Genomic DNA, 12,931 nt, shown 5'->3' on the forward strand with positions numbered 1-12,931 from the left:
ATTTTGTACATTTTTGCCACCAAAAGTATTTCTTACTTCTCTGTCGAAGAGACATGTCTTTGTTCCAAAAGCCCTGTTGGTAATAATCATGATGTTCCAAAAATTAGCTATCGCCCATTCCTGATCACTTCCTCATCTAAAATCCAGACTGAAAGAAGAAGAGTGTAAAATGACCTTGGAGGGTGAAGGGACATTGGAGCGTGACTGCTTGTTAGTAGTCTGCCGGATTACAGCATGCCTAAGTAATGAGATTAGTAGTGATGAAGAATAGGCTGAAGTTCAAGACATTAGTCAGGAAGAATCAATACGCAAAGAAGTGGGATACGGAAGTACTAAGGAATGACGAGATACGTTTGAAGTTCTCTAACGCTATAGATACAGCAATAAGGAATAGCGCAGTAGGCAGTACAGTTGAAGAGGAATGGACATCTCTAAAAAGGGCCATCACAGAAGTTGGGAAGGAAAACATAGTTACAAAGAAGGTAGCTGCGAAGAAACCATGGGTAACAGAAGAAATACTTCAGTTGATTGATGAAAGAAGGAAGTACAAACATGTTCCGGGAAAATCAGGAATACAGAAATACAAGTCGCTGAGGAATGAAATAAATAGGAAGTGCAGGGAAGCTAAGACGAAATGGCTGCAGGAAAAATGTGAAGACATCGAAAAAGATATGATTGTCGGAAGGACAGACTCAGCATACAGGAAAGTCAAAACAACCTTTGGTGGCATTAAAAGCAACGGTGGTAACATTAAGAGTGCAACGGGAATTCCACTGTTAAATGCAGAGGAGAGAGCAGATAGGTGGAAAGAATACATTGAAAGCCTCTATGAGGGTGAAGATTTGTCTGATGTGATAGAAGAAGAAACAGGAGTCGATTTAGAAGAGATAGGGGATCCAGTATTAGAATCGGAATTTAAAAGAGCTTTGGAGGACTTACGGTCAAATAAGGCAGAAGAGATAGATAACAATCCATCAGAATTTCTAAAATCAGTGGGGGAAGTGGCAACAAAACGACTATTCACGTTGGTGTGTAGAATATATGAGTCTGGCGACATACCATCTGACTTTCGGAAAAGCATCATCCACACAATTCCGAAGACGGCAAGAGCTGACAAGTGCCAGAATTATCGCACAATCAGCTTAACAGCTCATGCATCGAAGCTGCTTACAAGAATAATATACAGAAGAATGGAAAAGAAAATTGAGAATGCACTAGGTGACGATCAGTTTGGCTTTAGGAAAAGTAAAGGGACGAGAGAGGCAATTCTGACGTTACGGCTAATAATGGAAACAAGGGTACAGAAAAATCAGTACACTTTTATAGGATTTGTCGACCTGTAAAAAGCGTTCGACAATATAAAATGGTGCAAGCTGTTCGAGATTCTGAAAAAAGTAGGGGTAAGCTATAGGGAGAGACGGGTCATATACAATATGCACAACAACCAAGAGGGAATAATAAGAGTGGACGATCAAGAACGAAGTGCTCGTATTAAGAAGGGTGTAAGACAAGGCTGTAGCCTTTCGCCCCTACTCTTCAATCTGTACATCGAGGAAGCAATGATGGAAATAAAAGAAAGGTTCAGGAGTGGAATTAAAATACAAGGTGAAAGGATATCAATGATACTATTTGCTGATGACATTGCTATCCTGAGTGAAAGTGAAGAAGAATTAAATGATCTGCTGAACGGAATGAACGGTCTAATGAGTACACAGTATGGCTTGAGAGTAAATCGGAGAAAGACGAAGGTAATGAGAAGTAGTAGAAATGAGAACAGCGAGAAACTTAACATCAGGATTGATGGTCACGAAGTCAATGAAGTTAAGGAATTCTGCTACCTAGGCAGTAAAATAACCAATGACGGACGGAGCAAGGAGGACATCAAAAGCAGACTCGCTATGGCAAAAAAGGCATTTCTGGCCAAGAGAAGTCTACTAATATCAAATACCGGCCTTAATTTGAGGAAGAAATTTCTGAGGATGTACGTCTGGAGTACAGCATTGTATGGTAGTGAAACATGGACTGTGGGAAAACCGGAACAGAAGAGAATCGACGCATTTGAGATGTAGTGCTATAGACAAATGTTGAAAATTAGGTGGACTGATAAGGTAAGGAATGAGGAGATTCTACGCAGAATCGGAGAGGAAAGGAATATGTGGAAAACACTGATAAGGAGAAGGGACAGTATGATAGGACATCTGCTAAGACATGAGGGAATGACTTCCTTGGTACTAGAGGGAGCTGTAGAGGGCAAAAACTGTAGAGGAAGACAGAGACTGGAATACGTCAAGCAAATAATTCAGTACGTAGGTTGCAAGTGCTACTCTGAGATGAAGAGGTTAGCACAGGAAAGGAATTCGTGGCGGGCCGCATCAAACCAGTCAATAGACTGATGACAAAAAAAAAATCTCCGCTTGGCGAATACTCCGAGATCATTGTCGAGTAAAATGGTTTATCGTTCTTTATGGAAGTTTGCAGAGTAAATGAAAAACATAAGTCGTTTTGAGGTTTTCTTTCACAAATCGGACGCCCCTTCCCCCCACCCGCCCTTCTGATAAAATTATGCTACATCCTTGCGCTGTCAAAAAATGGGTGGACCATTCAATAGTTGCTGTATCATCTACCTGTTAAGGAGTAGAACCTGTATCATCTGTAAAAAGACCGCAAAGGACAAGAAGACAATTCAAGTACAACATTTTCAGATTATTTGGGCTTACGACAACACATGGTGGCAGTGGATAGGAAGGATGAAAACATAACCATGTACAGAATAAATGTTCGAAAAAACAAATGGTATTGGGCTTTACTTTCGTGGATGATTGACATATAAATACTGAAGAAAGGAACAGGAAACATAACTATTCAGCTTGAATTCAGGAGAGGAATTGTATAACTACAGAGATATACATGAATCCTGTAAAAGGAGCAGGCAGACCTTCTAAGAGTCATAACCAAACGCGTGTCCCAAGTGAAGTACGTGAAAAAGAAAAGGTGTGTCAGTTTGTACTACAAACAGACAGCACTTTGCACAAGTTGTAGGATGAGAGATTGCAGGGCACGCTCACTTTTGATATGGTGTCATGCTGCTCAATGTTCTTAGGGAGGATGATCTTTATTGCTTGGTTGGTACATCTGATACGATCTGAGGTCATTCGTATGATGAAATGGTTGGCAGTAGTTGACACTCTTGCTTCTGCGCTCTAGTGGAAGTATCAGCAGTAAGCTTTACCTGCATTCGAAGGAAGAGGGTGCCAAGTTAGTTGCAGTAAAAGCATATGGTGGCTGAGGTACGAGGAGATCGTTTTTTCTGCAGAACCTGGGTGAAAAGTTTTGCAGACTGCCCAGTCCCTCGGCCTCATTGTGCAGACACATTGGATGGCCGCGGTCGGTCGTCGGCCGTGCCCAAGTAGCTGACTAGCCCCGAGGAGTTGCTGGAGCTATGGGCAGAGCATTGATGACCGGCAATAAAGCAAGGAACGGACCATTGTTAGGTAGGAAGCCGATGAGATGATTATGAGTTTCTGCGAATTTCCATGGGACAGGTCAGTGGCACCCAGGTGTCCAGACTCTGCTTCTCTGAGCTGCGATAGCTTCCATGTTTTCCGTAATTCGTTCAGCATTTCCCTCTAGCTGACAAGCTACATGTCGTTGATGCTGGTAGTTCGGCGTCCTGGAGCTGTCAAGGTAGAACTTGGACGAGTGTTTTAGTGTCTGTCGGAGATACTATCCTGGGGTATAACAGGACAGTGAATACCTGATAAATACAAGAAAGTAAGAATGTGGGTATCTGACAGAAGTATCGACTAAATGGCTTCACAAATTGCTGTGACTCACATCACTCAGACAATCTTTTCTGCATATTATTCAATAAGTCTTTGCATAAATTCTGTATGTTTACTGTAAAACGTAGATATTCCGGTGAAATAAAAGGGTATGTACATTCACTTCAGTAAAAATCACTTTTAGTAGGGCACATAGCATAAACAATGTAGAACTCTTTCATGTGACCTCATTTGAGGCATTTTATTGACAAACTCCAACAACTTCTTCCTAATGGTTTTCCAGACACTGAGCCATTTTATGGTAAGAACAGTAGTGTAAAGTAATATTCATCATACTGACAATGTGTATCATTAACTCCACTTTCCCTTTGCTAATGGCACAGAAGTCATGTGAAACAGTATATAAAGACAGTATGTATCTATAAAATAGCGTCAAGTGAAATATGTGCGCATTGGTTCAAAACAATATCCATCTCCTTCTTACTCATTTCAACCGAACCACAAAAGTATCCATAATATGTGCTTAAGGTATGTAACATGAATTCACAGCCATATTCTCATTGTAATACAGTGCTTTGTATCGAAGCTATTCACAAACAGTAATTATTTAAACACAGTAGCTCCCTCATCCGTTAATGACCAAAAGAAATATATCTTTCAGTATCAGCAGTACTTCCTGTGTGTGTCTTCTTTCTTAAGACTACTAGTACAATTGAGTGATTTCAAGTATAATATTCTGTGTGCATAGATAAGTATTCACTTCAAAACAACTCAGCGTAAATTAGTTTCATATATATATATATTTGTGTAGTTGACAAGCTCACAGAACACAAGTAAGATGGAATTAATATACAAAGAAAATAAAGTTTCAGTACACAGACTGAGATTCTTTGTAAATTTCATATTTGGTTACAGAGAAACTTTCCTATGTGAATATAAGTTCATGTTCCTCATCACTACTGTATTCCTCATCAATTACATAACCCCTCTCCCTATTACAAACAGCCCTTTTATCTGACTGGCTTCACCATTGCAACTTAACATTAACAACGCCATTTTCCTAGTAATTCCACTCTTGGCTCAGTAAAAGTGAGTTCCCCAGTTTCCCAAATAAAACATGACTTTTCTTTAACAGTCCAATCAATCCCCAAAATTAAGACCTCATTAAGAACTGGTATGACTAGACAACCCTGTACAAAAATTTATTGTTTTTATGAGCCTCCCAGTAGTTACCTTAAACCTGACACCAATAAAAGGTAATTCAATAAAATTCTTAATGTGTTTAATTCTGTTTTTGAAGAAATTCCACAGATTGGACTGCCAGTGTCTACAAAACATTTCAATTTCCAGTTATCATTTTTAACAAAGAAGTAAGTATTCCCTTGTATCTCCCCACCATCTCTACCTTCTTCTTCAAATAATAAGTTATTTTTTACTTTTTCATAGCTAATGCCACCCTCATCTTGATTATCATCACATTCATCATCTAAAACCGATTGAAAAGCTCTTACAGGCATCTTTGGTTTTTCTAAATTACCCTCGTTTTTTGCTTTCCACCAGACTGGATGTAATTCATTCCAAACCCCCTGTATTTCCTCACCAACATTAACATTATTATCCATATTTTAATAATGATCCCAAGCAACTTCTAAAATCTCCTCATCAATGCAGCTTAATCTTTCATCCACTTTACTTTCAGTCCTCCCTGCTTTTCTGACATCCACCTGCAACATCTGATCCTCTTATGCGACCCTATTATGTACATCACCCCTCCCCCCCAGTAAATTATTATCCCTATTTACATAATCATCTCTCTTCAAATCGTCAGCTTTAATCTCCACATAAATCATCCCATCTAACTAATCTTTAAAAATAATCTAACCTCTCAAATCATCATCAAGACCACCTACAACATAATCACTTACAATATCACAAAATCTGTCAATATTGCTTTCACAAGTCATAGAATGATTATCAATCTTCTCATCCTCACAAATCATAGAATCGTTATCAGTCTCCTCTGCTTCAGCACTGTAATTAACTTTCTCTATTTCCCCTTTTGGCACAAAATCACCAGACTCACTAGTTTCAATATAAAAAAGCTTCTCTCACACTTTCCATACCTTTGTTACTCATCATGTTATTTATACCATAAAAATCAAAGGTATCATCAACACTTTCATCCACCACATTCCTACTATTCTCTTGATTGTATAGATTATAAAAAGTTTCTGCATCCAGCATACGTTCATATTTTCCCCAGTTGCTAAATATCTCCCATTGTATTCATCGAACTTCATTGTTCTCCAAAATTTTCTATCAAAACACAATCAGTCTATCTGGCTTACTCTTGAATCAGTGGGATTTCATATTGCCTTCTGTGGTCATACACTGTTTTTTCAGATTCCAATTATTTTTTCTTGCTCCAAACTGACAGGTACCTGCTGAGATGATCTTCGCATTTCCCGATCATTTCAGCTGTTGTTGTTTCAATTTATGATATTGCCCACTCTATCTCTGCCTATCTCCCATGGCCTATTCCTGTTATCTATTTCTCTCTTTCTATTCCTATCTCTGTCAATCCATTGGTTACTTCTTCTATTTTTCCCCATTATAATCGTTTTTGAAGTTATTTCTATCTCTACTTACAGAGTGATATTGATTATTACTCTGATTCCATCCATTTGGTTGATATCTATTATTCCTACTAAAGTTGCTGTCTTGATTTCCATTTTGTTCTAAGGCTCTGTCAAGTTTTTCTGCCGATTTTAGGAATTCCTCTACAGATTAATCTGGCCCATATGCAAACCCTGCTGTGTTCTGCTCAGAAGTCTCCTTTTCAAAGTGTCAGTCTGAGTGAGTTCATCAGATGGTTTGTTTAAATAAATTAGTTTTGCAAGTTGTTTTCACAAAATGCCTTCATGCCTCTTACCCCTCTCTATTAATTTAAATTGGCTCATTCAAAAATTCACTCTTCGTTTTTGCTTGCTCTATTTCAGACCAAAATTTATATGAAAAACCCTATCAAATCCATTATAAGACATTTCAGTATTAATATCTTGGTTTGCTTAAGATAGTGCCTCCCCATCCAAAAATTTCATTTACTAATTTGATATTTAAATTATCAGTCATACCAATCAACGAATTGTCCCTACATTGGTGTGCAAAACCAAAAGGGTTAATTTTACTGTCACCTGGAAATTGCTTAACTGAAATGTTACCCCACAATCCAGCACAGTTCTTGCTAATGATTGTAGCTGCAAACTTTTCCTGCAGCTAAGTACATTTCTTGTTCATGTTATTCATTTCGCTACTACATGAGTTTATATTGGTGGTTACAAGTTTTTTTTTCATTAATGATTTTGGAGTCTAACTGTGATACTCTGTTATTACAGTGGCTTCTTGATTTTTTGAATTTAAATTTTATGTCTGACTTGTTGTTATGTACTACTTTTTCAATACATCTCAGCTATCTACTACATTTTTCTGAACAACCTTGAAACTGTGTTCGGTATGAGCAATTTCTGCATTGAGTTCTGTTTCGAGAGTAGCAAATTCGGTTTCCACAGATCCAACTCGAATATCAATCTGTTTACTGATCCAACTCGAATATCAATCTGTTTCTGTTCAGTTTATACCTCACTTTTAGGGTTGGTGCACAGGTAAATCATAGTGGTGCACTGATTTACATTTAAAACAGAAGTAGGTTACACAAATCACAATCAGTACATCGCTCATAGACGTTATGCTTATAGTTGTGATGCTATTATGTTGTCTATTGTGTATTCCTGTATGTGCTGGGACAATTCCTCAGCTGTAATTCTCCCATTTTGCTTTGCTACTAGCTCGTCTACTGAGCATGGAACGTCTGGATTTAGGGTATTATTTAGGGAGGTTAAGTCTCAGGTAGGCAGCACCTCTAGCGGTTTCTTGGGCCACTAGAATATAGGTTGTTCCCATTTAACTTTGGTAGTATCAGTGATCGTAGCTGTAGCGCACGTAGAAACCTTCCGCAAAGTTTGATATTTTTCCACTTTGTGCCTCTCTGGTGGAATCGGTGGCTGTGTAGAAGCTCTTTGTCAGAGAGGCTTGTGGTGTGAATGCAGTACGCAAAGCAGCGTGGCTCAGCCAGCGAGAGATTCTTGAGTCCATGTACGTGCCGCACCTGGAGTGCTAACACGGCCTAGTTATAGTTGAGAGCCATTGTTTGGGAAGCTGTAATTTGTAAAGGAGCTCCCTTTTTGCATGCAAGAGCACTTCAGTTGTACAATACTGGTGTTGCTCGAAGAAGATCGGCGGTTAAAGCAACAGTTGAAAGTCTGTGCAGCTGTTACTATACTGTCACTGTGCCCTGGTTGCATTGACACACGAGTACTGGATAACTCCACATGGAGCTGAATAACTTTATTATTGAGTACCTGCTCGTCTGTGTGTTGTAGTTGTTCATCTTGCAAAATTATAATTGAGTCTGCTCTTGCGGGGCGCTGTTACTTCAAATGTTTCGTGACTCGTCATTTGTTTGTTTTAACTGTTCATTTTACAAGATTGTCGGTGAGTTTGCTGTGGTGGGAGGACATTATTTGTATAAATGTGTGGGATCAGTGGTAACTGATTCATGTTTCAGGTCCTATCACGCTAATTTAATGACGTGTGTTATGTATTGCCAGGAAATGTGCGCAAGACTGACATGTGAAATAAAATAAGATTACAAGATTATGGCTCTGCAAACCCACTGAGGTAGCAGCGGAAGCAGGTTTGTTCTTGAGTTAAGTAATTACCTTTCGTTATTTGTTCAGTACTCCTGTACAGTAACTGAGCAAATTTTAAATTTTGGTACATGAAAGTGGTGTGTAAAAAACATGTGATAAAGTGGTTCTGCTGTAATTTGTTGTATGTTTCAAGTGATTTTGTTAAACTGGTTTAATCTGAATACTTTTTTTAGGTTTGAATTGCTGTCAGTTTTTCATAAATTTGTTTAAAGGTTACTACATGCTGTTTGAAATAGGCTCGGGCATTTTAAACTTTTTATTGAAGTAGTTACTGAGTCTGAGTTGAAATTTTAATTGATGTTTTAATTGCTTTGGGCTCAAAGACAATGTTTTCTCATAATTCTTGAGTAAGAATTGTTGTTAATAAATTTGTTTTAAAAGACGTCTGAGTTCATGTTACCTCAGTATCTTACCACTTATTAATATATCCTACCATAGTTAGTAGACGAAATGTCATGCCTGTTAAGTCGCAAGTCGTGCCATTTATTGTTATTGAGGTAGACTGTAATTCAACTCTGTCCATACCTGATGGTTTCTCGTGTTTGTAAAATGCGGAATCGTTCTTTTCTCTACCTTCTGCATTAGTCCATACATTTGCGAGTACAATGATGCGCGAATTCCACTGATTCGCCATACTTCTGCGATAGTCCATAGTTTTTCCCTAAAGAACCAGGCGCTGATATGCTTCCTATAGCGTTGTGTTAGACCGCTAGCTAATTCATCAATCGTTTTGGCCTTACTGAGGTTCTCGTGGAATGTAACGTACATTTTCGCGTCATCTACTTACCGTAATCTACCCATATTAAAGAATGTTTTTTTCCACCATTTTCCTAATTTGGGGGCGGCATTAACGTCACTAATAAAAATAGATACATCCACGGTTGCTTTCTCCGAAAATGGCGCTATGAAACTAGCCGCTGCGGGATGGAGTGGATGGGTTCACTCACAAGGTTTTATTTTCTCCTGAATTAAGGAGTCCTTGGCCACCAACGACCTCATATTGCTCCTGCTCCTGCACAGTACTTCATTGTCTTGCCCCTGTTGTGTTGTAGTTTGTAACAACGCAGCTATCTACCCCTCCAAAGCTTCTTGTTTGTCTGGCATTTGTGTTAACTCCATCTGCCATTACATCGGAAAAAAAGTAAACTGCAAAAAATTGGGCAAAAAAAATTAAAATATAGTTAATCTTTACACTGTATCATAGCCCAACAAGATTCTGTGCACTGGTTTGCTTCGTGACCAACCCTTCTAACCATACTACATGTAGCTGACACAGTTTTAATACACAGCAAGTCATGCCCAGATAAATTACAGTACAGACACCTCACTGATTGCAAGCAAACTTCTCTAGTGTTCCCACAGAATTGGATCAAGTCTATGGGTTCCTGTGGTCCAACAAACTACAGTTTCAATGTACTGTGAAGGTCCCTGTGACTCAACATTGACATAAAAAATACAGAATAAAAAGCAAACAAATATGTCGCTCACCGCACCACATTCCCACAAACATCAGCTGGTAGCTGTTGACCCCATTCCGAAGGTGGATAGATGGTCACCTGCTGCTGTCCTACATATGAGGGTGTTGCACCAGACACAGACGTCTCTACCACCAGCCATCACTTGTGGGCACCAGACATAGTGGTCTGATCCCAGACACCTACAGTCATCAGAAGAGAGCTAAGTGGGATGTGGTGGTGAGGACCTAGTTACACTCGACAGTGCCAAGAAAACTTCATTGACAAAAACACATTAATTAGGCAATAGTACAGGTCTTACAAAGTGCCACACCACATGTGGGCCTGCGGAGTATTGCCTCATCAGCAATAGCAGGCCGGGGAGCACTCAACTCGCCATACTGCCAACACAGTGAAGTGTCAGATGGTGGATGTTACGTCATGGGGCAGCTGTCGACCTGTGGCCTCCAGTTCTATGCAACTGATCTCCAAAGGGCACTCACTCACATCGAAGATACACAGTCCAGAGTCAGGTTCCATGTCCACATGAAGTACTCATTGGTTCTTGGGAGTAGGCTCTCAGCAACTGTTTAGGAGACAAGAGCCAGCAGCATCAATGTCTGCCACAGGAAATGAATGACCAACAGCAGTGCCACCCACTCTCAAAGGCAGATGACGAACAGCATCCAGATCAAATAGGTCAAGTCTCCAGCAGGTCTGAAGGGTGATGGCGGCCTCAGTGCTCCATCAGTGTTGCCTTGGAAGTTGGCATTGGAGATGGCAGCAGCAGTTTCCTTCCAGCCGGACTCTTGGTTCCATAGATGATCGAAGACAGCTAGGCGTTGAGAGGGTCGATCTCTATACAACCCCCCCGCCCCCCCCCCCCCCTCAATGGATAGCTGCAGCTGCCACAAGAGCTGAGGCTATGCCCTGGGTAGTCGGCAACTGGCATTCACAAGCAGCCGTTTGTCAAGAAGGGTGGGATACTTGTTTTGGCACTTGAAGAGCGGCAGTGGGGATGGATAGGATATGCGTCCCAGTTTTTCCTTTCTGTCAGCTCTCTTAGAGACTTAAGACTTCACCAACTTTTGGAGGCTCTTCTCTGCTGACTTGAATACTTATTGTTGCGTTGTACCTAGCCTTCCTTATGGAGCATTGGTTTGTCACTAGTATGACGGTATCCATTGGCTTCCATGATGTCATTACGTTTCGCTTGCAGACTTTGGAGCTCGGTCGTTCCCCTGCACTGCAATAGCTTCTGTGTTTGCTGCCAAGTAGCTCCACATTTCCCCCTAACTGGAAGTCTATGGGCCATTGACACAAGCGGTTCGGCTCCCAGGAGCTGCCGAGATAGAACTTGTACGAATTTTTAGAGTCTGCTGGGGATACTATCCTGGGGTGTAACAATGGTTCACGTATTGTAGATGGTCAAGGGCTAGGATGATTTGAGAGTTTTTTTGCGTGTTATGCTAATTTTCGAAACTTGTATTTCGTATTTTACCATGGTTAAGGCACATAACCACAGTGGCACATTTACAAACATAGACCAGACTTAATTTGTTTGTTGAGATATGCATCTATATATACAAAATTTACTTTTATTGCATTTTGAGAGTTGTGTAATTGCAAGTGTGCTATTGAGCCAGGATGTGTAGACTTTCAGCAAGTTGTGTCAAAAGAATATTTGTATTTCAGACACAGTGAAGATGTTTACACAGTACATTTAAAGGAATGTGAAAGGAGGATTATTTTGGTTGAGCTGTTATAGAGGATGGTTGTTGCCTTGTTTCAATGCAACTTTGTTGGATCAGACAATGAGATAATTGAACAGAATTGCACATAAGTTATCAGTTGTAGAGACACATCTGATGGGATTAATCATTGATAATCACATAATTTGTACCCTGAAATTATTGAGCTGTTATTGTATGAAGTTCTATTTATATTAATGTTCCTGTACAGTGTTCCTTATCTTAGATGAACACAACTGTAGGCCTACAGTGCTGAGAAAATGAAGGAAGGTATTTATTAATTACTAATTTTATTAATTTATGAATATACACATTTCTTTGCTGACCTGATGACAGTAACCTAAAAGCACGTGGCTGCGCAGTAATTCCTTCTACTGAACAGAACTTATTACTCAATATTTTGACATTTTGAGTTATGAATTGCCTTACAGAGGGAGTAAGTATTGAGACATGGCACACCACTCTCTCACTTCAACAACACTGTCACTCAGATTAATATTCATATTTTAGGTCATGATCTAGGTGTTGCCCAATTCTACAATTGGTGTGAGTGGTTCATGACTTTTTACATGAGGAAACTGTGGGCAGAATGTTCATATAATTGTAACCTGTAGAGAACTTGTACCCAAGGGGCTGTAGTGGAGGTGATGGAGAACAGGGAGAAAGATGGATTGCAGGCCATAAATGCTGTGTCCAGCGACCTGGCTGTGAGAATGATCCTGGGAAGCAGTGCATTATGGACTGTACGGAGAGAGGGACTTTGGGCTGTGGCACTGCCCTGTTCCCGCTTAGTGTCAGAGCAGGAGGGCGCCGGTTCGCAAAACATTTCACCTGGTCCAGGTGACAGACCGTTGCGAAGATGGTCAGTTGGTGGAAATTGGGTGCAGGAACCTACTTAAGAGAGACTGCTGTAATCTGAACTTTTGTGCAAATGGTGGGACGATCATAATACTCCAGGCATTCTCATGTCAGAAGCTGGGACGATACGGACAGAACGGCTGCTGTGTGTGTTTAGTAGAGGCAACACTGCAACTCCTTGATGCCAGAAAATCTCCAGGTTCTTTAAGCGAGCGGCAAAAACATATATTCCACGGACATGACAGTTAAGAGACTTCTTTCAGAAATTGGAAATGGTCAGCCTGGAAAGATTAGATCACTCTGTAAATGAGGGACTG

The sequence above is a fragment of the Schistocerca piceifrons genome, chromosome 3 (assembly GCF_021461385.2).
Source record: "Schistocerca piceifrons isolate TAMUIC-IGC-003096 chromosome 3, iqSchPice1.1, whole genome shotgun sequence".
Classification (NCBI taxonomy): domain Eukaryota; kingdom Metazoa; phylum Arthropoda; class Insecta; order Orthoptera; family Acrididae; genus Schistocerca; species Schistocerca piceifrons.